This window comes from Mauremys mutica, chromosome 11 (assembly GCF_020497125.1).
Source record: "Mauremys mutica isolate MM-2020 ecotype Southern chromosome 11, ASM2049712v1, whole genome shotgun sequence".
Classification (NCBI taxonomy): Eukaryota; Metazoa; Chordata; order Testudines; family Geoemydidae; genus Mauremys; species Mauremys mutica.
In genome coordinates this window covers 14633978-14656953 of record NC_059082.1, presented here as the reverse complement: position 1 = coordinate 14656953, position 22976 = coordinate 14633978, and the positions used below count along the sequence as shown (strand labels likewise).

General features: G+C 48.5%; 1 long non-coding RNA gene across 1 annotated transcript; it reads right to left on the bottom strand.

The window, feature by feature from the left end:
* Positions 1-11408: 11408 nt before the first annotated feature.
* LOC123344473 lies at positions 11409-16457 on the bottom strand. Its single transcript, XR_006572563.1, has 3 exons — positions 16441-16457; positions 14537-14579; positions 11409-11885 (listed from the first exon to the last, which is right to left on the bottom strand). It is a non-coding gene; the product is annotated as an uncharacterized LOC123344473 (long non-coding RNA).
* Between the last annotated feature and the right edge of the window lie 6519 nt (positions 16458-22976).

The window sequence follows — 22976 nt, the reverse complement described above, 5'->3', positions numbered from 1 at the left end:
TCTCTCCCTGAATTTTTTTTAATCCCATCCCTCATTTCATATCTGCCTCCTTGTCTGTCTCACTTTTAAACCTGATGCCTACAGTTACCTCACAAAAACAATGTGGAGTCCGGTGGCACCTTAAAGACTAACAGATTTATTTGGGCATAAGCTTTCATGGGTAAAAAACCCACTTCTTCAGATGCCTGGAGTGAAAATTACAGATACAGGCATAAATATACTGGCATATGAAGAGAAGGGAGTTATCTTATAAGTGGAGAACCAGTGTTGACAAGGCCAATTCAGTCACGGTGGATGTGGTTCACTCCCAATAACCGATGAGGAGGTCTCAATACCAAGAGAGGGAAAATTGCTTTTGTAGTGAGCCAGCCACGCCCAGTCCCTATTCAAGCCCAAATTAATGGTGTTAAGTTTGCAAATGAATTGTAACTCTGCAGTTTCTCTTTGAAGTCCGTTTCTGAAGTTTTTGTTGTTGAAGGATGGCTACTTTTAAATCTGTTATTGAATGTCCAGGGAGACTGAAGTGTTCTCAGATTTGTGTCCATTTATTCTTTTATGTAGAGACTGTCCAGTTTGGCCAATGTACATGGCAGAGGGGCATTGCTGGCACGTGATGGCATATATGACATTAGTAGATGTGCAGGTGACCTTACAGGTGACCTTACAGGTCACCTCACAGAATCCGCATCTTGTCTCGGTGGCTTTGCATCCATCATCCTGACAGCTAATGTTCGCCGACCCCACAGCAGGGAGGCACACTTGTGTAGGCAATCTGCCTACTCAGAAGAAACTTATCATATCTCAGAGGCAGATCTGGGTGTAGAGCTAAATCATTCCCCCATCTCCTTCATCAGGTCAGCGCGAGATTTTAATTTAAAGAGAAACCCTTTCCCAGCTTCCAATATGTTAGAAGTCAAAAGGGCAATGGGGGAGATCTCTCTGAAGTCAGTATAAATGGCATGGCTCTAGAGCAGTGTTTCCCAAACTTGGTACGCTGCTTGTGTAGGGAAAGCCCCTGGTGGGCCAAGCCGGTTTGTTTACCTGCCGCATCCGCAGGTCCGGCTGATCGTGGCTCACACTGGCCACGGTTCGCTGCTCCAGGCCAATGGGAGCTGCAGGAAGCGGCAGCCAGTAGGTCCCTCAGCCTGCGCTGCTTCCAGCAGCTCCCATTGGCCTGGGGCAGTTATGGTTAGCGTTCAATATTTCAAAAATGGAGTGAAAAAGCAGGAATCAGAATCCTATAAAGCTAGATCCCTCTAGTAATGATCATAAAATCTGCTTTGGATCTCCAGGACTTCATGTATTTCAAACATCTGAGCCTTGGCCTCCTCGCTACTCCACACATACCCCAGCACAAAGTTCAACCCTTTCTCACCATAAGAGAAATAATCTGGGAAATTAACCAGCATTTTTTGGTTTTACCATGAAAATGCTGTGAACCCTGGATTGTCCTCTAGCGCCACCTGTGGTTTGGAAGCCCATTTAATCCTTTTGTGGGCTGAAGCCAAAGGAGTTAAGAAAATTCCACTTTAGAACTGAGCAGCTAGGAAAGTGGAATTCTCGTCTTCTTCTCGTCTCTTCATTAGCAATTTCAGAAAAAGAACAGAAACTGTTCAGTATCTGCTAACTATCCCAATTTCTTGTCTATGGAGAGAACTAGTGGAAAAACAGCAACATATTTTCACAGAACCTGGAGGACTAATTACTCTGAGCAGTGGCTGACCAAGTTTGAGGGGGTGGAGTTTCAGAGTAAAAGGCTCCTCCCCAAAATGCCCTATCCCCAGTCCCCCTCTCCTCCCTTTTAATGAGGGAGCTGCTCCCTGGTGGATCACATCGGGTGGGGTGGGAGGATAGAACAAACAGTGTGAAACTGCAAGTTTCTGCCTGGAATTCAATGCAACAAAAATGGTGACATTGGTCCAGCTCTAGGGCCAACAGTTGTAATGTATACCCCAGTGCAGCCAAGACACAAACCCTCCCGTCCCGAAATGACTACCCTGCATTCTGTTATAGGGAATCCCTATCCTCCTCCTTACATCCACGCCCCCTTGTGCTGCTGCTGTCTTACCTCTCAGCTGGAAGTCAGTCACACAGACATCCCAGCTGGCCTATAAACTGTCACCCGCAGTCCTCCCAGGGTTAGTAAGGGGCAGCCCTTTTGAGAGCATCCTTAGTATCTCCTGTTGCTTGCATCTTTTATTGCTCCAATACACAGGAGGATCCCAGGGACTCCATCCCTTCTGGGCTTGTGCCAGTTGGCAGAGGTGGATTCTGTCCCTGTGCCATGGGGCGGCTTTGACCTTTCTCATTAAGAACATCACCTTTTTGTCAGAACAGACGAATTATTGGAAGAATCAGTTACCCCTTTGTTTAAAGTCTCCAGAGTGCACTTCATTTACCATTTGTAGGACAGTTATTGCATAGTAAACACTAATTAGTAATTTTAAAAGACTTACTGTAGAGTAGCTGAATAAGGAAGGTAACCAGAGGATGGAGTGTGTTGGTTACGCAGTACGAAGGGGACTGAATGGAGGACTCCCATATTTAAGATTCTATAGCAGGTCATAGTGAGAAACCATTGAAAGGCCCTGGGAAACCCAGGAGTTTGAGGCTTTAGCTATCCACTTAACTCCTACTAAGTACTTTTATAGTGTCTGTCATCTGAGGAGCCCATGATCCCAAAGTACTTTGCAAACAGTCATTAATTACATCTTATAGAATCTCATCAATAACCAACAACTACTACACAGTTATTGGGCACCTATTGCGAAGTGCTGAGAATGCTATATAAATAATATCCATTGTGCCGATGGCCAACCGTGGGCACACAGAGGTGAAGTGACTTGCCCAAAGTTACACAGGAAGTCTGTGGAAGAGCCAGGAAAGGAATCTAGGAATCATGATTCCCAGTCCCACCTTCTTCTCTAAGCAATTTAGGTATGTCTACACAGCACACTAAGCCCCGATCTGTGGGACCTGGGCTTGCGGACTCATGTTTCCAAGCCCATGCTTGAGCATCCACACTGCAAGGGGAACCCGGGCTTCACAACTGTGTTGGTGCGTCCATACTGCAGTGTGTAGATCTGAGTCAAAACTTCAGCTTCTTTGGGTGGGTACTATTGTATACAACAGTTCCTAGCGCCCTTGCCAGCTGAAGCTGCTCTAGCGGGTTGTGGGAGAACTTGTCTGTTTGTGACGGGGGAGCTGACCAGAAGTATTTTGGGTGGTTTTAGCCCTCAAACACATTCAGCTGAGCCATTTTGTGTTTGAATGCTCCCCAGCAGCCATAGCAATCAACATGGATCCTGACCCGGTCCGGCATCTCTACCTCATGCTGTCAGTCCTGTTTCGGGATGTAGGTGGAGCATCTGGGAGATGCTAGTGGACATTTCATTGGTAGCTTTTGTACTGCTGAAGGCCCCTCTCAGAGGAAGACACTGACATGCCATCTGCCACCCCGCTGATGCTGCTCAGGCCTGTTGTTGTCTTAGCTGCAGATTCTGCCTGCATAGACTGGTGCTTCTGGAGCAGGGCCACAAGCACAGACTGCTGGGGTCACATCATCATGCAGGCCTGGGGTATGACCAGCAGTGGGTCCAGAACTTTCTCATGAAGAAGCAGACAAAACCCCTTGACCTGCTAAAATGGCTCAGGAACCATTGCCACTTTACGAGAATGGCACATTAGCAGTGGAGAAGTGGTATATTTTTCCGAATCAGAGACAGGCACCGGTGCTTAGGGAGAATGTAGTAGTCACTCAAAAAGCTCTGCCATCTTTTTATACAGATAGGAAATAAAAGTCCAGTCTGACTGCCAATTCTGAACTCAGTTCACAGCAACATTACTTGAAAGCTGAGAATCTGAGCATCTAGCTGCAGTTCATGGGGAGATGATACTGCAGAGCATTTAGAAATGAAAGGCCAAAAGCTCCTTAGCTCCTATGGCAGCATGAAGAAGACAAGTGCCGCCAAAACAGAACATTCCATGATCCTTTGGCATGCTAAAGGCTGTCACCTCATTGACTGAATATAGAAATGAGCCACTAATTTGGGGTGTGTTGGGCATTTTGTGTATTTCCTGCTCGGTTTCTCAACATTTTGCAAACTTCTTGGTTTTTGTTTGTCGTTAAAAAATTGGTTCAAATTACACCAAGCTAAGAACTCTGAAAAAACCCAAATATGACTCCCAGCATGAAAACACTAGACCCCCGCATAAGTCCCAGACAGGTGTATGGGTGTTCCTGACAAATATGGCCATTGAGTAATTCACACTTCTCCACTGTTATCTGGGGGAGAGGGAGGGGCAGAGGCTGGAGGAGAAGAGGAAATGGGATGTACTCCCAGGGCTGGGCTAAGGTGTATTTTTGAATCAGTTCCATAGTTGGGAATATTTCACTAGTGGCATTGGCTTATTTATCAGCAGGTACACGGCTTAACATCTGTGTAGCTGCACAAGGTGGCGTGGATAAAGGCACATGGGTAAAGATGCTAACTATTGTGTGAAGTCACATCTACACACCACTCATGGGCAACATCCTGAGCGCAATTAACATTATGAATCATGTGCTGCCTAGTTGACAGAGTGCAGGACTGGGAATCAGGCCTCTTGAGTTCTGTTCATATTACTGGCTCACTGAAAGCCCATGTCCCCTCCCTGTGCCTCAGTTTCCCCCCTCTGTAAAATGGAAATAATCATTCCACCCCATCTCCCAGTGAATGTTTGTGAAGTGCTTTGAGATGTGTATGTGACAGGGGCTGCATAGCAAATACACACGCCACCTTAAAGTGCCTCTCTTTACAGGCAGTCTTCTGTTCCTTGTCTGCAGTTTGGGGGCCTCGGGACACAATGGGTTTTGGGGTCCTTCTAATTGCTGAGGCCCTTGTAATTCAGAGGCCAGTGTCTGCTGGATGCCAAGTCAAACTGGTAAATGGCATTTCACTCATTTAGTAAAACAATGGACTAAACCTCACTCCTTGCCAGTGCCCCGTTGGTGCATTCTCAAGTGGGCAGTTGTGGCACTCGCTCTCGCTGCACAGTGAACACATCCCGCACTACATGGGCAGCATGGGCACAGCATCCTCTAACTTACCACATGGACAGCACTGGCACTTCACGATGAGGGCAGCCATGGTACAGGCCTTGCCAGACAGAATCACTTTGGGGCAAACAGTGGCGAACCTGGGGCATTGTTCAACCTTTGCCTCAGCTGTTTCACAAAGCGCAGCTCACACGTCCCTCGCCCTGTTCCACATAGGGGCAGCCGAGCAAGACAGAAAGGGTTTATCTGGGGGCCGACCCAGTACTGCTGTGGCTCTTGCTGCTCATTGCCAGGTTTGACCCCTCATCTCGGAGTGCCTTGCTCGTCCAGGCGGAGGGCTCGGGGACCGGCGGGGGCTGGGCAGAGTAGCAGGCTATGTCCCTGGAGACAGGAACTGAGGGTATGTCTCATGGCTCTGCTCTGGATAGTAGAGGATTGCCCTGCAGGCCATGGCGAATTAGAGGGAGAAGCTGCAGAAATACCTTGAGTTAACATTTAAGAGGGGCCCTAACAGGTCCCAAGAGAGTCAAATCTAGCCCTCAGCAGCTACATCACCGTGACAGGGAGCCTGGAAATCATTGAAGACAAACAAAGAAAATGGGGGTGCCCTCAGGGCTTAAACAAGTAGATAGTGAAGCCCCAGTTCCCATGCCCCCAAACTGCCTTTGCTCCCCTGGTTGTATGAATGGGAAACACCCCCCCACCTTTGGGAAGTGATCTGCCCCCAAGCCCCGTTGGGTCCCCTGGTTGGAAACGGTGCCTTTCCAGAGCCTCCGGCTCCAGGACAATGCACCCATTCAACCTGCAGCAACTGGAACTCTCCCCTGGAGCCCTCTGAATGAGTCGCCTTCTCCCCGCTCACACTGGGCATCTCTTACACTTTCAGACATAAACAGCAGCGCTCGCTTCCCTGCCCCCTCCGCTCCCCCAGCCCCAATATGGTGGTTTATTCATCAGCCGATAAAAATAGAAGCCGAGGCCTCCGGGCGGGCCGACGCTCACAGAGTGGGGTTTGTTTAGCAGCTATTTTTTCATTTTCCATATCCTGTCAGTGTCCTTCCAATTGCTCAATAGGTCTGTCCAGAGGGATCTGGAACAGGACACCTCCAGTCCTGGATCTAGTGCTGGGCAGCACGGGCTGCTCGACTAGTGCCATTATTTGCATTCAGGGGACTCTTTCATCTTCTTCTTTCCATTGTCTCATTATCTGAGAACAAACCCAATGGCTCTGACTTTGGGCTCCCCTGAGGCCCCATTGGCCTCCTTTATAGGGTTAATATACTGTCCTGGGAAAAGGGATGGCAGTTTACATCTCCAGACATCTCAATGCCTCTGCGGTGCTGGGGTCTGCTATCTCCCCCATCATTTCATTTTCCAGACAGCCTCAAAGAGTCAAACTGAAAGAGGCTCGTTTTGCTTCTCACCAGCCTGGACCATGAACCATTTTCCATTACGGCAGATTAATGCAGGAGCCACGAGTCTCTGAGATCTGGGCCCTGTGGTCAGGGTGTCCCTGAATGAGCATTGAATCAGATACCCAGATGGTGTCTGTTGGCTGGACATCTGTTGCTGTGGCAGGGGCTAGATAGGAGGTGGACCAGGCCCATAATATCCTGATGATATTCTCCCTCCATCTTCCTGACCAGTCTTTGGGACAACCAGAGAATCTCCTGGAGAACCATTCCCCAGGGACTCTGTCCTAGGTTACATACTGAGGCCAGTGCATGCTCGGTCAGGACTTTGGGGGTTTAGCGAGTGCAGGGCAGATGCCTGTCTGGTGCAGGGACAGTGAAAACAGCTCATTGTCATATACACCCCTAGTGAGTCTCAGTGTCTCAATTTCAGGCATTCCTGGGAAGGAGTCAGGGTGGCAGTGACTGGATCTTTGGGCATCTGGATAAGGTGGGAGGTGGGTGTTGTTCTGATGGCTCCAGGCCCAATACAGTTTTAATTCATCCCTAATAAAAGCTGAAGCCATGTTACAAAGCAACAAGCAGAGAGTATTCGCCCACAGCATTAGCATGCCGCCACGGTACGACTCCCTTGGCATTACTATGCCGCTGTGGCATGGCTCACTCATGGCACCAGTATCTTTCAAACAGTCTGATAATTGTTCTCTGGAGAGTGTAGGGTGAAGTGACATTTCCTCTGGAAAGGCTGGCTGACTCATTCCCTATAGCCAGGCAAAGTCTCTCACTAGGCTGGTGTCAGCTCTACATCCCTCTGTTTGTATGCATTTCTCTCTCACGCCCCATTTCAGTTTGGCGCGACCTCCTTTTTTGCATGCTTGCCCTGGTCTCAACCTGTCAGCAGGCTGCTGCTGAGAACCCACCTCAGTCTTCCTTTCAGTCTCTCCTATGGAAACCTGAAAGCTCAGCAAGAAAGCAAAGGGGCCGGCACAAAGCACGGTATTGATACAATGAACAAATGAACACAGTGCTAATTTTATGTTCCTCCCAGCCCAAGGTGGAGTGTGTGGGGAATACAGCACCTTTTGTGTGGACACAGGACATCTCCTCTGTTTGCTTTTCTCCCAGAATTCCCTTCCTAGTTCAACACAGTACAAACAGCTTGCTATTGACCTTGGAAGCTGACGAGAGATTACGTCAGGGGAGGCAGGTTTGATATTTATGGCCTCGCACCTTTTCCCCCTGGCTGCAGAGGTTACCTACAACACACACACTCAGTGCTAAGTGCAGTGCTGATCTCTGAGACGGGGTCAGTCACCACGCCACACCCCCCCTGGCTGAAGAGGTACAGCAGAGAGAGGTGAAGGGAACTTGCTGACTCCAGGGAAATATGTTTGTCAAGGGGATTTTTTCAGAGAGATTTGCCTTCTGATTCATGTTGGTTTTGCTCCAGGGGTTTCTCTCCCTAGTGAACTCTGTCCTGAGGGAAAGGGCCAGCTTATCTGAGCCTGTGACGTGGGGGCAAGCCCCCTAGGAGGTCTCACCATAGAAACACCAATGGCCTGACCCTGGGGAAGGAGTCAGCTTGCCAGCTCCAAACTGACTATCTTAGAGTGAGCCTCTCTGGAGATAACGGGGGGCTCCTGCTCTGTAGCTCAGCCAATCTTTGGCCTTTCTGCTAATATTGCCGATGAGGGGGCCAGTTAATGCCACGGTGACAACGTTTCTGGGGCATCTTGCACTGAGACCTAACAACTCCTTTCACATGAAGATCACTGCACAGAACCCCCTAAGATGGGAACCGGGTTCAGTCACGTCCAAGGCTTTCTACAACTCCCGTGTAGTCATGGATTGTATGTGCCCTTTGTGACCAGGGAAGTGAGGGGAGGACTCTTAGCATTTCACCTCGGGAAGGCTGGGTTCAAAACCTGTATAGTCACAAAACCAAATATGTCTGATGGTCTTTCTCAGGTTCCTTTGTCCATTATGAGGAATCCTTGTAACCAGTGCTGATTACCAGTATGCGCAGCTAGTCCCCACACTTGTATAACTCTGGGGGCTACAGGTCAGCACTAGGGGATGCTGGTAGGGCTCGGAACTGGGATAGCAGGAGGCAGATCAGGAAGAAGCTTCATCAGCAGAACTGTGTGGGGGAACAAAGATTTGGAACAGCAGGGGTGGGGCGGCAGCAGCTCAGGATTGGGGTGCATTGGCAGAGCTGTGTGTGAGCCCAGGATTGGAATAGCAGAGGGGGATGTAAGTCAGGATCCAGGGGCATTGATATATCTGTGGGGGCAGACCAGATCTGGGATAGATCTAGGTAGGTGCTGTAGATCAGGATTAGGGTGCATTTGTAAGTCTGTGAAAGGGACATAGGTATTAATTTAGGGACAGAGCTAAGTAGCTCTTAGATACTTTATTAAATGGCCTTTGCTCTTGGGGAGAGTGCCGTGACCCTCAGTGCAATTTTGAAAGAAATACCAGCTGTATGTGATTATGGATTTTTTTTATTTTTTACAAATTAACAAAAAGGCAAACAAAGTTAAACAAACTTCTTGCTAATTATACCTTTTATTAAACTAAGACTGGAGCAACAGAATGATCAAAATCACAATTCGAATTGAGTCACTAAATCGACAAATCGACCATAATATGGAATGAAATCAGCAATTAACTTAGTTGTTGGATGAACACAATCAAGACTTCAGTCTTAAAGTTAACATAACACACGATCAAATCTTACACATACTATCCCTGGAAACCTAAGGAGGCGTAGTCTATTTCTCAGCCTTGTGAAACAATTCCCAGACTCCTTCACGGTTGCCGTTTACTAGGTGACTTCTAGGCCGACTCTTTTCCTGACTGATTTCTCTCTACTGTGCTGTAGCGTGATTAACAACAACCCATAATTTCCCCTTTGGGGCAGAGACGTTTGTGCAGGCACATTTTTACAGCCTGAGGTAACATGAAGTGATGTAAGATAGGATCTACTTAGAATTTGGAAATGCACATGCTATTTCTTTCTAGGGTGACCAGATAGAAAGTGTGAAAAATCGGGATGGGGGTGGGGGGTAATAGGCACCTATATAAGAAAAAGCCCCAAATATCGGGACTGTCCCTATAAAATCGGGACATAAGGTCACCCTATTTCTTTCATATACACACACATTTTAAAAAGTGTTAGAGAAAAAAATCATGAGTACAATAACTCCTCACTTAACGTTGTAGTTATGTTCCTGAAAAATGTGACTTTAAGTGCAATGATGTTAAGCGAATCCAATTTCCCCATAAATGGGGAGAGAAGGGGGTAGGTTCCAGGGAATTTTTTTTCACCTGTGTATATATACACAGTATAAGTTTTAAACAAACAATTTAATCCTGTACACAGCAATGATGATTGTGAAGCTTGGTTGAGGTGATGAAGGCAGAGGGTGGAAGAGGGAGGGATATTTCCCAGGGAATGCCTTATTGCTAAATGATGAACTAGAACAGCTGACCCCTCAAGAGTTAACATGTTGTTAATATAGCCTCACACTCTACAAGGCAGCACAAATGGAGAGAGGGGAGACAGCATGGCAGATAGAGACAGACTCCCACCCTGTGTGTGTGAGACAGATGCGCATTGCCCCTTTAAGTATGCTGACCCCACTCTAAGAACATTGCCTTTTTAAGTAGATCTGCAAGTTGAGACAGCCCCTGCTGCCAGCAAGCTCCCTCCGTCCTGAGCCCTGTCGTGTCTCCCCCCTACTCTATGGAGATGGGGTAAGTGGGGGCCAGGAGCAGGGGGGAGGGGGACACCCTGCCATTAGCCCCCCTCTTGACCCCCACTTGTACAGTAAGCAGGAGGCTCCTGGTCGAGCAGCTCCAAGGCAGAGGGCAGGAGCAGCACATGGCAGTGCGGGGAGGGACAGCCGAACTGCCCGCAATTGTTAGCCTGCTGGGAGGCTGCAGCACAGGGAACTTAGGGGAGCGGGGAGCTGATGGGGGCTGCCGGTCCACCCTGGTTCCAAGTCCCCACCAGCTAGCTGCAATGGGCTGCTCTTCCTGCAAGCAGTGGACAAAGCAGGCAGCTGCCAAACAACGTTATAAAGGAGCATTGCTCAACTTTAAACGAGCTTGTTCTCTAATTGATCAGCAACGTAACAACAAAACAACATTAACCGGGACGACTTTAAGTGAAGAGTGGTGGGTGTCCCTGCCACAGCACAAAATGGGAAAAAGTGAAAAAGTTATTTGAAAAGAAAAAGGTTAACTCTTCCACTCGCATGATCTTGCAGAGCAGCCGAGCCAGGACTGCAGTTCAGGGATCAAATGAAGTCATCTCCAGGCAGCAGGGCCGGCTCTAGACCCCAGCGCGCCAAGCAGGCGCGTGGGGCGGCCCTTTCCCTGGGGGGCGGCATTTGGCTCCGGTGGACCTGCCGCAGGCATGCCTGCGGGAGCTCAGCCGGAGCCACGCGAAGAGGGGACCGGCCGCGGGACCGGGGAAGGGGCGGCGCTGCGCACGGCTGCTTGGGGCAGCCTATTTTCTAGAGCCGCCCCTGCCAGGCAGTAACGAATACTGGCTGGCAGGCTTTCCCAGGCAGTTGCCTGGCATTCCCTACTGTAGGCTTGGTCTCCACCTTCCTAGGCAGGGCCGGCTCCAGGGTTTTTGCCACCCCAAGCGGCAGGAAAAAAAAAAAAAGAGCCGCGATCGTGATCAGTGGCAGCTCCACCGCGCCACTTTCTTCTTTGGTGGCATTTCGGTGGCAGGTCCTTCCCTCCAAGAGGGACCGAGGGACCCGCCGCCGAATTGCCGCCGAAGAGCCCAACTTGCCACCCCTTCCCCTTGGCCGCCCCATAGTTACTTGTAACATATTGATTGGTTCACCCATAGCCATCTCCCTTTGTGCAATATATCATAATTGGTGAAGGGACTACGTAAGCTATTGGAGGGGCTACGTGCACTATTGCCTAGTCTGTGCTTAATCAATAACCTGAGCATTGCTTTACCTTAAGCCAGGAGTAAATGTAATAAACATGTGTGTGGTTTGCCAGCACAGCATGTTTCACTACATCTCCCCCTTTTTGTTTTTAAGCAATTTGCAGGCATAATGAATGCTCTGTTTTGTATTAAGTCGTTGCCAAGGGCAGCCTTGGACAAATAGGCTAATAAGTGAAGGAATACACTGTAATATGCAGCAACAAAGTATTAATCCTGCAACTATAACAATAACATATGCAAACATTTGCTTTAGCCAGGATAGGTCTGGCAGCCATCCTTGTATGGTCGAACGTATCGTGCAGGTACCCAGAGCGGGCCGCTTGGTGTTGATACAGCTGCGTAACCGCGCCCCCAGGTGATTAGTGGCACAGGTTCGCTCCACTCCGGGCCAGGTAGCTGACGATAGGTTACCTTTGGAGCAGGAAGAACTTCGGTCGTCTGATAATGCCGTTGTGCCCTGGTGAAAAATTGAGAATTGAAAGGTAATAGATTTAAATGATTGAGTGTAAACAGTACTTGAGCCAGCCATTCTTCCTTTTCTGTCAGGCTGCCGGGGACAATTCCCCCTTTTTGTTTTTGCCGCAGGAGGGCAGTTTTTAATGTGCGATTAGCTCGTTCTACAATGGCTTGTCCCTGGGAATTGTATGGGATGCCAAAGGTATGCGTGATTCCCCATCGCGTGCAGAACGCTGCCATCGCTGAAGAGCAATAGGCTGGGCCGTTGTCAGTTTTTAAAGCTGATGGCTTTCCCATCACTGCAAAGGAACGAATGAGGTGATTACAGACGTGTTTCGCCTTTTCCCCTTTTTGTGGCGTTGCCCATATATATCCAGAATAAGTGTCTATGACTACATGCAAATAGGACCAGGGAGCTAATGGTGGGAACCGAGTGACGTCCATTTGCCACAATTGGTTTGCACCTAGCCCCCGAGGATTTACCCCGATAGCGGGTCCTGCGAGGTTTCCAGTACACTCAGGGCACTGCTGAATAATCGCTTGTGCATCAGATAGTGGTATGGAAAATTGCTTGGCCAATGCCCTAGCATTTTGGTGATGTAAGGAGTGACTTTCCATAGGAGAGCAGGGGAAAGCCTTTAAGGCGTTATCAGCATAGGCATTGCCTTGCGAGATTTCTCCGGGGAAAGGCTGATGACTTCTAACATGTGCGATAAAAAATAGATGTCGTCGGTGACGTAATATCAGTTGTAGGGAAAGAAATAAACCAAGCAAATTATTATCCAAAGATGCAGTAACACAACTAGAAGCAATATTACTAACAACATTGGCAGCATACAAACTGTCTGTTATGAGGTTAACTGGTTGATCAGAAAATGTGTTAAAGGCAAGAATTAACGCAGCTAGCTCCGCACGCTGAGGAGAGCGTTGCGGTAAGGTAAACTGGGATTTCCACTGGTCATTTTTCTTCCAAGCAACCACCCCTCTGGAGGGGCCACCATCGGTGAAAATGGTAAGAGCTTCTGTTATGGGAACGGGAGATACCAAGTAGAATACTTTCAGTGGAATATGCTGAGCAACTTGGAGACGAGGATCCTTGGGAGTATGGTAAGTTACGGACCCAACATAATTGGCTAGGGCTATTTGCACCTCCTCCGAGTGCATACATGCAACTTCCCAGGTGGCGATGGGGATGGGGATAATAATGTTTACTAAATCCATGGCAAACAAGTTTAGTGCTCGATTGCGTCCTTTAGTGATTAATTGAGCAAACATTCCAGACAATGGGACGAGTGTGTTTTTGTGTGTGTGTGGTAAATACATCCACTCGAGGATAAATTCTCTCTCACTTGTATGTTGAAGTAATGCCCCCATGAATTGCTTAGTGTCCCCAAGAATGATTAAGGACGGGGGCACGTCAGGTACTGCTCTATCTACCCACCTTTCTGCCATGGCTTCGTTGACCTTATGCACTACCTCCCGTTGTTCGTTTGTTAGTGATATTATGTCTCCCGGTTGCTTTCCTAATTTTAGGGCATTAAACAGTGGAGTTAGCATAGAAGTGGGAATCTTGTAATACGGTCTTATCCAATTTATGGATCCTAGAATTTGCTGTAGTACTACATATGTTAATTTTTTTGGCAAGGTAAGTTTTGGAAGTATGGGCATGGAGTATGCTGCAAGCATTTTATGACCTAAATATTGAAAAGGTTCGGCTTCCTGTATTTTTTCCGGGGCTACTACCAGACCCGATTGACTTAAGATATCCGTTAACTCACTTTTCCATGTGGTGGGTAGGGGCCTACCGGCTATTAAGATATCATCCATATAATGGTATACAAGTAGCTTTTTGAACTTATTTCTGAAAGGTTGAAGAGCAGTGTTTACAAAATACTGACACATGGTAGGGCTATTTAACATGCCCTGGGGTAACACTTTCCAATGATAACGTGTTGTGGGTTGGGCATTGTTCAGGACTGGCACTGTGAATGCAAAATACTTTCTATCCTTTTCCTGTAACGGTATTGTAAAGAAACAATCCTTTAAATCAATTATTGCCACCTGGTAGTCATAAGGGATTAAATTTGGATTGGGGAGGCCACACTGCAGGGGGCCCATTGGTTCTAGTATTTTATTAATTTCCCTCAAATCGTGAAGGAGCCTCCATTTTCCTGATTTTTTCTTAATTACAAAAACAGGAGTATTGTACGGGCTTGTAGTATGCTCAATGTGTCCATCTTTTAATTGTTGCTCAACTAATTGCTGCAAAGCTTCTAATTTTCCTTTAGGTAATGGCCATTGTTCTACCCAGACTGGTTTATCAGTTTTCCACTGTAACGGAAGAGCCTGAGGCTTACTCATCTTCCAAAACCAGTTTTGCCCCTATCTGTTCTAACAAATCTCTTCCCCAAATGTTAAACTGTAAAGGCAATATGCAGGGTTGAATATATGCTATTATGGGACCTTGTTCCTGGGATTTTACCGGTAACCATTGAGAGCTCTTTTTAGATGCTTGGCTTCCTCCTACCCCAAATACCGCAGGGGCTATCTCAGAGGGCCATTTAGGTTCCCAGTCCTTTTCAGCTATGACAGAAACATCCGCCCCTGTGTCCAACAAACCGGTCAGCCACTTACCTTGGAGGTTATACTTACGTTGAGGTTTGTGCAGGGATATTCGGTGTACCAACGCCGCCACCTGTGGGTGAAAGGAAGAGTCGCTGTCGCCTTCAGTACGGGTTGATCCAAAGCCTCCTGTACGTGTTACCTGTGATTTTCTCCAGGGAGCTCATATGGCAACAGTATCATTTGTGCCCAGGAGTCCCCTCGTCTTAAAGTAAAAGGCAGGTGACTCCAATACTGAACATATATTTTTCCCTGATAATCAGCATCAATCACTCCTGGAACTACCATAATTCCTTGTTTACTTGCTGATGACCGAGGGAGTATAATGCCCACCGTCCCTTCAGGAAGGGGCCCTTTTAGTTGAGTAGGCATTAAAAGAACTTCCCCCGGTAAGAATGAGGATTTTTCTTCTTGATTATACAAGTCTATCCCAGCACTGCCGGTCGTTGCCGGTTGCGCTCTAGTCAATTCTTCCGCCCCCATTGTTTTTCCGGGGCCCGGGGAGGGCCCGATCACTGGTTTCCCTGCCCCAGTCCTGATCGACATTGATTTGCCCAATGATACCCCTTGTTGCATTTAGGACATTTTTTGGAGGGCCTACCCCCTTCCTGGGGTCTTCCTTTATGTGCTCCCCCTCCGGGTGCCCTACACTGGCTTTTAAAGTGACCCGGTTTTTTGCAATTAAAACAATTTCCCGTGGGTTTATTACCTTGTCTTATAGCCCCCGCCAAAAGAGCCATAGCATGGGTTTGACTACCGACATCTGCGCAAGCCTGAATCATGTCCGCTAAAGTGTATGAGGGGCGATGTATTATAGATTGCAGTACCTTCTTGCAATCAGCATTAGCTTGCTCATAGGCCAGTCGCCGTAAAAGCTCTGTCTGTGCCTCCTCGTTATCGACCTGCCGCTGTACTGCTTCCTTGAGCCTATCTATGAACTGCGGATACGGCTCTGCAGGCTGCTGCCGGGTGGCTGTGAAAGACCTAGTCGGTTTCCCACTTACGGGAACCCTTCTGAAAGCTCTCATAACACTAAGTTTAGTACGAATATATGTATCTGGGTCTAACTCCAATTGTCCCTCTATAGTGCTAAATTGGCCTGCTCCATAAATCTGGTCAGGCGTGGCAGCTGGGGTTGAGTATCCCACAGCAGCTAACCTAAACTCACTGTCCCACACCATATACTGGGCGGGGGTCAGCACCATACGAAATAAGTCTTTCCAATCTTGTGGAGCCATAATGTAGCCATTTCCAATTCCTTCTAAGATGCCTGCCACGAAATTAGACCTGATGCCTGTCTCCGTGATAGCTTTTCTCACCTCCCTCAGTACTGTATACGGTAGCGCCGTCCACTCTCTGGCGGCATTGCCCTGTGCATCGACTCCTGCCGCTATAGGCATTAACATGGGCAACTCTCCCTCCCACTGATGTTCTTCCTCCAAATTCAATTCCCCCGTCTCACGCGCCAACGCAACCGCCGCCCGGACGCAGCCCCCACGATTCCCCCGGAAACAAGGCTGATCAGTTCCTTTATTAACGGAGGGATCCGAGGGCCGCTGCCCCGTATCCGACACCGCAGGCGCTGGTGGTAGCACCCGCGGGTACGGAGGCGGTGTTGTCAGCGCGAGAAGCGGGGCGGCAGTGAGAGACGCCTGTGGCTCCAGTTTTCCCACTGCCTCAGTACAGCGCTGCCACATGAGCAGGTGCTGTACTGCTGCTCTAGGTTTCTCAAAGAGCTGTGTTCCTATCTTTTGCCAATCTGCTTGCTGCAGGGACCCTTCTTCGGGATACCAGGGGCATTGGCATTCTATTTCCTTAACAAAATCCTCTACATGCCGCAGCGTAACCGCTGGGCAACCGCTCCCCTCAATGAGCTTAAATAATTCCTTAGCATGAGCCTTTTGTGGCACTGATAAATCGCTCCCCATACTCACGAGTGGCTGTTTCCAGCGGGTGCACCTAGACTATTCCAGTCGGATGAGCAGGGGTCCTCGGGATCCGGTGTATCACGTCGGGGTCACCAGATGTTGGGATCAAGGAGACGCGGAGTCAAGAGGTTTGTTAAGCAGGCGTCCCGAGCTCTCTTGAGCTGGGTTTTTATTAGTAATTAGAACAAAGAGCATGAGATCATAGTTACTTGTAACATATTGATTGGTTCACCCATAGCCATCTCCCTTTGTGCAATATATCATAATTGGTGAAGGGACTACGTAAGCTATTGGAGGGGCTACGTGCACTATTGCCTAGTCTGTGCTTAATCAATAACCTGAGCATTGCTTTACCTTAAGCCAGGAGTAAATGTAATAAACATGTGTGTGGTTTGCCAGCACAGCATGTTTCACTACACCACACCATCTTATCTTCTTCTGATTCCTTACAGCATAACGTCATGGCATGCTTCACAAGGGTTTCTCCATCCACCATTGCCCAGGGAGAAGGAACTCCAGTGGATGGTTTCTGTTTTTTGCGGATTGTTGTTGGCATTGGGACAGTGTGTGTCTCCCCTAGCTCCACCCTGCATCCTCTGCTGGGCCCAGGAAAGATAATGCCACGAAAGTGGCAGTCTCATTCGAGGTGGTTATGGGGAGAGCTGTGCATCTAGGGCTGGGCTGAGGCATATCAGTTAGGCAGGGTGAGGTAAGTTACCCTGTCCCTGGCTGGGCTGTACCTGTCTTGTCAAAAGCCCTTGGTCTTGCACCTCTGACTACCACTAGAGTCAGACACACAAATATCATTGGAAAAGCTTTTGAGGAGCTCAGTGGCTAATTTGCATGCTCCCAGCATGCAATATCCCCCTCAGCTTGAGCAAAGATGGCACATTGACTGGTGCTCCTCCATAAAAAAAAAAAAAATGATGGCAGCTGCATTTAAAACTCCCCAGAGCAGGCCACCCCTCCCAGCCTTGGTATTTCTTGTGAAATGCCCTCATACAGTCTGTACAGAATGGCCTTCGGGCAGCGTGCCGCTACGAAGACATTTCTGCAGGCCCTCTATGGATTCCCTGAGGCAGAGGTGGGGTTTCACAGAGATTCAGCAGGTCTATGTGAGCAACTTCCATAGCAGAGAGAGGAGGGGCTGAAATCCAAATTCTCTCCACTAAATTTAAAAAAAAAAAACCTCTGCAGATCCAAGGCTCCCTGAAAATGTTGTTTCTAGACTGAGACTCGGAGATCACAGTGTCAATATTTGTGAAGTAGGAAGGGCCCCAGGCAGCTGCAGCACTTCCAGAAACAAGCGCCTTTGTGCAGGGCCCGGGGCAGCTGCTTCAGGCCAGGGCTTGGCACTGGGAGCTGCATTTACAACCGGCACAGCCCACCCCAGACCCACCCTGTGTGGCTGCTGGTGCAGCCTCCCACTGTACCAAGGCGGGAAGTCACCACTCCTTGATCTTCCTCAGACAGGAATAAAAAAATCTCATGCATGCCGCAGAGGGGTGACTAAGCGACCTGGCCTTGGGACAGTGATGTTACAGCTAGGGTGAGGGTGAGGGTAAGAGGCTAGGCCTTTGGTACAGTGACATTACAGCCTCAGAGGGGTGGATAAGAGGCCTGGTTTGTTCTAGTGACATCACAGCCTCAGCCCTAACCAGGGCTTTAGCAGAGGCCAGATCTCCCTGTAGCACATAGAACACCTCTTTGTTAGCAGTAGCCCTCTCCTGCCTAAAGCAGACCGAGGCTAGAACAGATCTGGACTGCAGTACATTGCATCATACCCTAGTGAGCCGTGAATAGCATACAACTGGCTTGTTTTATGCTTTATGTAAATTTGCTGAATCATTTGCCATATGTTTAAAATATAATTAGAGGCCTGCTAGGTAGGTGATGTTAGCAAATTAACCAGTGGTGTTTAGTATTGGATCTAGGTGCCCATAAAAGATGGAAAATGCCCTCTCTGCATGGAGGGTGTGACAGCGTAGTTCTAAAGCTCCTTCTCTGACCAGCTTATCTTCTCTCAAGTTACCAGTGGAAAGGGACAGGAACATGGCACAGAGTAGGAGCAGCAGTGGCTGCGAGAGAGACCAGACTGAAGTTCAACTGACCGTTTTAAAGATGGGGAGTTGTAAACTTAAGCATGACTACCAATGTCAGGAGAATCCCAGAACTTAATTAGCAAGGGCTGTTGCAGGACAGAGGGGCACTGGCAGAGGAATGTATGAGGGACAGGATTGGGAGAGCTGGATGAGATAACGGGCTGCCGCAAGTCAGGACTAAGATACATCAGCGGAGCTTTGTGTCAGAGGGAGGGGACAACACTGGAAAAGGATTGGGACTGTGTGCTGGGAGGAACTGAGGTTACTGGCAGAGCTATGTGTGCCTGGGAGGAGGCGGGGGCAGCAGGACTGGAATAATGGGGAGCATGGGGCTGCATCTGAAGACCGTGTGTTTCACAGGATTGGAATGGGAGGGTGCTGAGGTGCACTAACAGAGAGGAACAGCCCTTTACTTGTGTGAGCAAAATATTCACAACTCCTCTCCCCCAGACAAGATATGCAAAGCAAATGTATCCTAGCCCTCCTGAGAACAGAGCAAAATCTCTGCATTCAGTCAGCCATGTTTTAAATCACATCTGATTAATGGTGCACTCCCACCCCCTGCCACCCAGAAATAAATTTCCCACTCCCTCAGCACAGCTCTGACTTGCAGCGTGTATATTCTGTTGCCCTGCAAACAGCATGTCCTGTAGCTGGCCAATATCCAGGTGGAAAAATAGAAATAAAATATCCTTTCAGGGCTTTGTGCTCTGTTTTGCTCCTTCCTTTGTTGGGTTCTTCTACAGGAGCCTGAAAGTACAATTATAAAGAGACAGCCCGGGTTGTGTGGACCTTGGGTAACTCCTTTTGAAGACTGTGAGGCCTGCCAAATAGCCCAAGAGAAAAGATCTTACTGTGTTGATTTGTTTTCTTTGGTTTACGGGGGTGGGGAAATATTTCACACGTAATTAGAGCAGCCACAGAGAGATTGTATTAAAGGCCCTTTACTGGAAATTTCAAGGGAAAGAACAGGGGAAACCTGTGTTAACACTAGTCACTGGGAGAAGGACCCTGCTTGCAAAACGATAGGTGAAGACAATGCAGAGTGTTCAAACTGCAGGAAAGAAACTGTTCAGGACAGCAACAGCCACATCAGGTGCCTGGATTAAGCTGAACTGGAGAGGATCATTTGGCTTCTTGCACCCAGACTCTCGGGAGTGCTGTGCAATTCCATGCAGGGCTGTCACATGTGGGGCACACGGTGAACAGAACATTCCCAGCGCGGGAAGAGATGGCAAGACTAGGGGTGTGACTCATCCCTCCCAGTGACGAGAGCCTCCATCACCCCTCTTGCCGAGCGCTCCCAGTTTCCACCCGGTGGCAAGTGGCTGAAGCTGACCAAAGGGGGTTGTGCATGGGTTCTGCCGAAAGCCAAGCACTAGCTGATTGTTATGGCTACTGAGAGATGTTTGTGTGGGAACCAGTTTAAGCAATGTGTAAAATGTAGAATATTAGGCAAACAGTTGAAGTGTCACCTGAGGCGAGGCAGGGTCTCGGGGCTAACGCAGTCAACCTTGAGGCTGGGAACAATGGACATCTGAGGAGACATCACTTTGTTTACTGTCTGGACCAGGTGGAGACTTTGCATTTCCAAAGACAAGCCAACCCCAGGAAAGGTCTCTGAACAGGGGGGGTCCCCTGAGCTAAGAGACTAAGATACCCTAATAGGCTAATAGCCTGTAACTGTGTAAGAGCAGCAGAAACGGCCCAAGTTGTTACCCGTTACAGAGGAGACTCTGCCAGTGGGGGTGTCTCATGAAAACTCTTTGACCTGGACAAGCACTGCAAGGACTGACCATTGGGTGAGGAATAACTTATTAGACAGGAACGTAACCTTTTAATACATTGATTGCGCTTTATGTTTTTCTTTTACCTGTAAATGTATGTTTCCAAACCCTTATAGTTGCTTTTATTTGAATCTCTATCTCAAGCTCCATTAAAAACACGTTGGTTTGGTTTTACTATAGACACGTCTCAGTGCTTTGTGATAAGGTCCGGGAAATGCCACTGCTATGATTATATCCAAACAATGGGGTGTCTATCTCACCCTGCCTGCAGCAATGGGGGTGAAGTGCCGAGAGGGACTGCGCGTGTCCCTGCGAGACCATCACATACTTAGGAAGGTGCCATCTCTCCATTCCCACTTCTCCTCCCTTAAAGCCACATTGTTTGCTTTCAAGTCTGGAGGAGAAGGTGCGGAGTTGGCAGCAGCAGCGCTCTGGCTTTCTGCTGCCCGAAGGTATGAAACAAAAGATGGGGAAGGGAAGAGGGAGACTGATACCACAGGCAGCCAGAACTGCAGAGATTTTCCTTTCCCGTGTCTGTCTCTGGGCAGTTCCGGTCTGCTGCTTCCACAGCTGCTGGAATTACACTGCTCTCTTCCCAGCCAATTTTCCACGTCTCTTAGCATTGTGGCTGGTCTGTGACATTAATCCTTTCCCTGCTGAGGTGAGTGAATAAGCTACTGGGATATCTCTGGTTTAAAAAGCCAAAGACCCAGCAAGCTTTTGCCTGCATCTATTAAGTATGCAGCTCACAGCAACATGAGAGAGCGCACAAGAGGAAATAGAAGGCACAAGCAAGTGGGGGAAAGGGAGATTTTAAAAGAAGGTGGCCCAAAACATACCCTACTCCCACCCTGAACACTCAGCTCCATGGGGATCCTTTCCAAATACATCATGCAGCTGGAATATTGATCTCAATTACCATCCATGTGTCTGTGAGCACTTGGAGCAAATGCTGGGTCATCTCACCCAGCAAAGGGCTGTATGTGCTGCGATCCCTAGCCACAATGAAACCAAATTCAGGATGTCTTGGGAGCAAGCCTTCTTACACAACTAGAGACTGGGAGCATCACCCCCGCCATTGACACCTGCAAGTACAAAAGCCCAACCTTAAACGTGATCTCAGCACATGCCATCTGAGTCACCCATTGTAACTGGGTCTCCCATGCATAATCCTAAATGAAAAAGGAAGCAAGGGAAAATGCCATAAGTGTGGCTAAATGGCAAGGTTCAAGAGTTACTCAAGGTATCCTTCAGAAAGAAATCCAGCACAAGTGAATGAACAGAAACTATAGCCAGCAACATGTGAGATGGAAATCAGTAGGGCTAAGAGGGAATTTGAAGAGCAAATAGCCAAAGGTACCAAATGAAACTCTTTCCAGTACATCAGATGCAGGAAGCCTGTGAGAGAATTGGTGGATCCACTGGACCACCACCAGGTGGTAAAGGGGGCAAATGAGAAGGAGAAGGACACTGCAGAGAAGCTAAATGGTTTCTTTGACATCTGTCTTCCCCACAGAGGATGTTGGGGAGACACTGACCACAGCCCTAATCTTTTCAAGTAATAAAGAGATGGAGCCGTGTAGAGCTAGTCTTGTCCGACAGTCACACATTGCATGAACATACAACCGTCCCAGTGACTTTTGACCAATGGGGCAATGAAGGGCCTGTTGCAAACGGATTATGACACTCTGGCCATGGAACCCTCCATCCCTTCCCTGGAAAGGTTTTCCAGCCAACTTTCATTCTCATCTCATCTCCTGCAAGCAAGAGGTGGTAAAGACACCAGGGGGAACCCCGCTGAAGTCACCAATAGTCATTTAAACACATCACAAAACCAAAAGAGGCCCAGTGCACAGGGCTGCAACAGCAGGGGGTGGTCCCAGATCAGGGCTAAGATGCATTACAGAGTTGCGTGGGGGAACCCAGGACTGGATTAACAGGGTATTGTAGGTCAGAACTGAGGTGTATTGGTGAGGTTGAGTGGAAAAGCATAGTGTTGGATGAGCGGGGATGCTGTGGACAAGCACTGAGGTGCATTTAGCCTCTGACTTCTTTCAATAAGGAGGAGGGGAGGTAATGTACGCCCCATGTTCAGTGGTGGTACTGATTATGCTGCAGGCTCCAAATGAAAAACATGCTTGTGTTTAAATTAAAGCAATTTGTTAAACTGGTGAGCAATCTGCTTAACTCTGTGATTCAGGAGAGGAAAGACAGCTCTGGACATCTTGTCTCGGCTGCCTGTGCCAAGAAGCTGATGACCACAGGAATCTGGCAGGGAGCAGTGACTCCGGGACACTGACTTTAGGGGAAGAACTGGAAGTCCTGCAGCTCTCTGCGCACAATCGGTTCTTGTTTAGAAACCCTCGGACACGTCCTCTGCACTTTGCTGCACACTCACCAACCTGGCAGGGCAGCCATTTTCTGCCGAGCACCTTCCCCAAACTAGCTAGGCTCCTTTGCTTGCTGCTTTTTAAAAAGCTTTGCAGATCTCTAGCAAAAGATCCTGGGCTGTAGTGGGTGGTGATTAAGCTGTAAAAATTGCCTGGCCTGAGCACAGTCCCGTGTTTGGCCAATGCACAGGGTTGGGCTATAAGCTTGTCCAACTGAAGGCTATAGGGATAACCACCCATAGAGTCAGAACGAGGCACAGGCA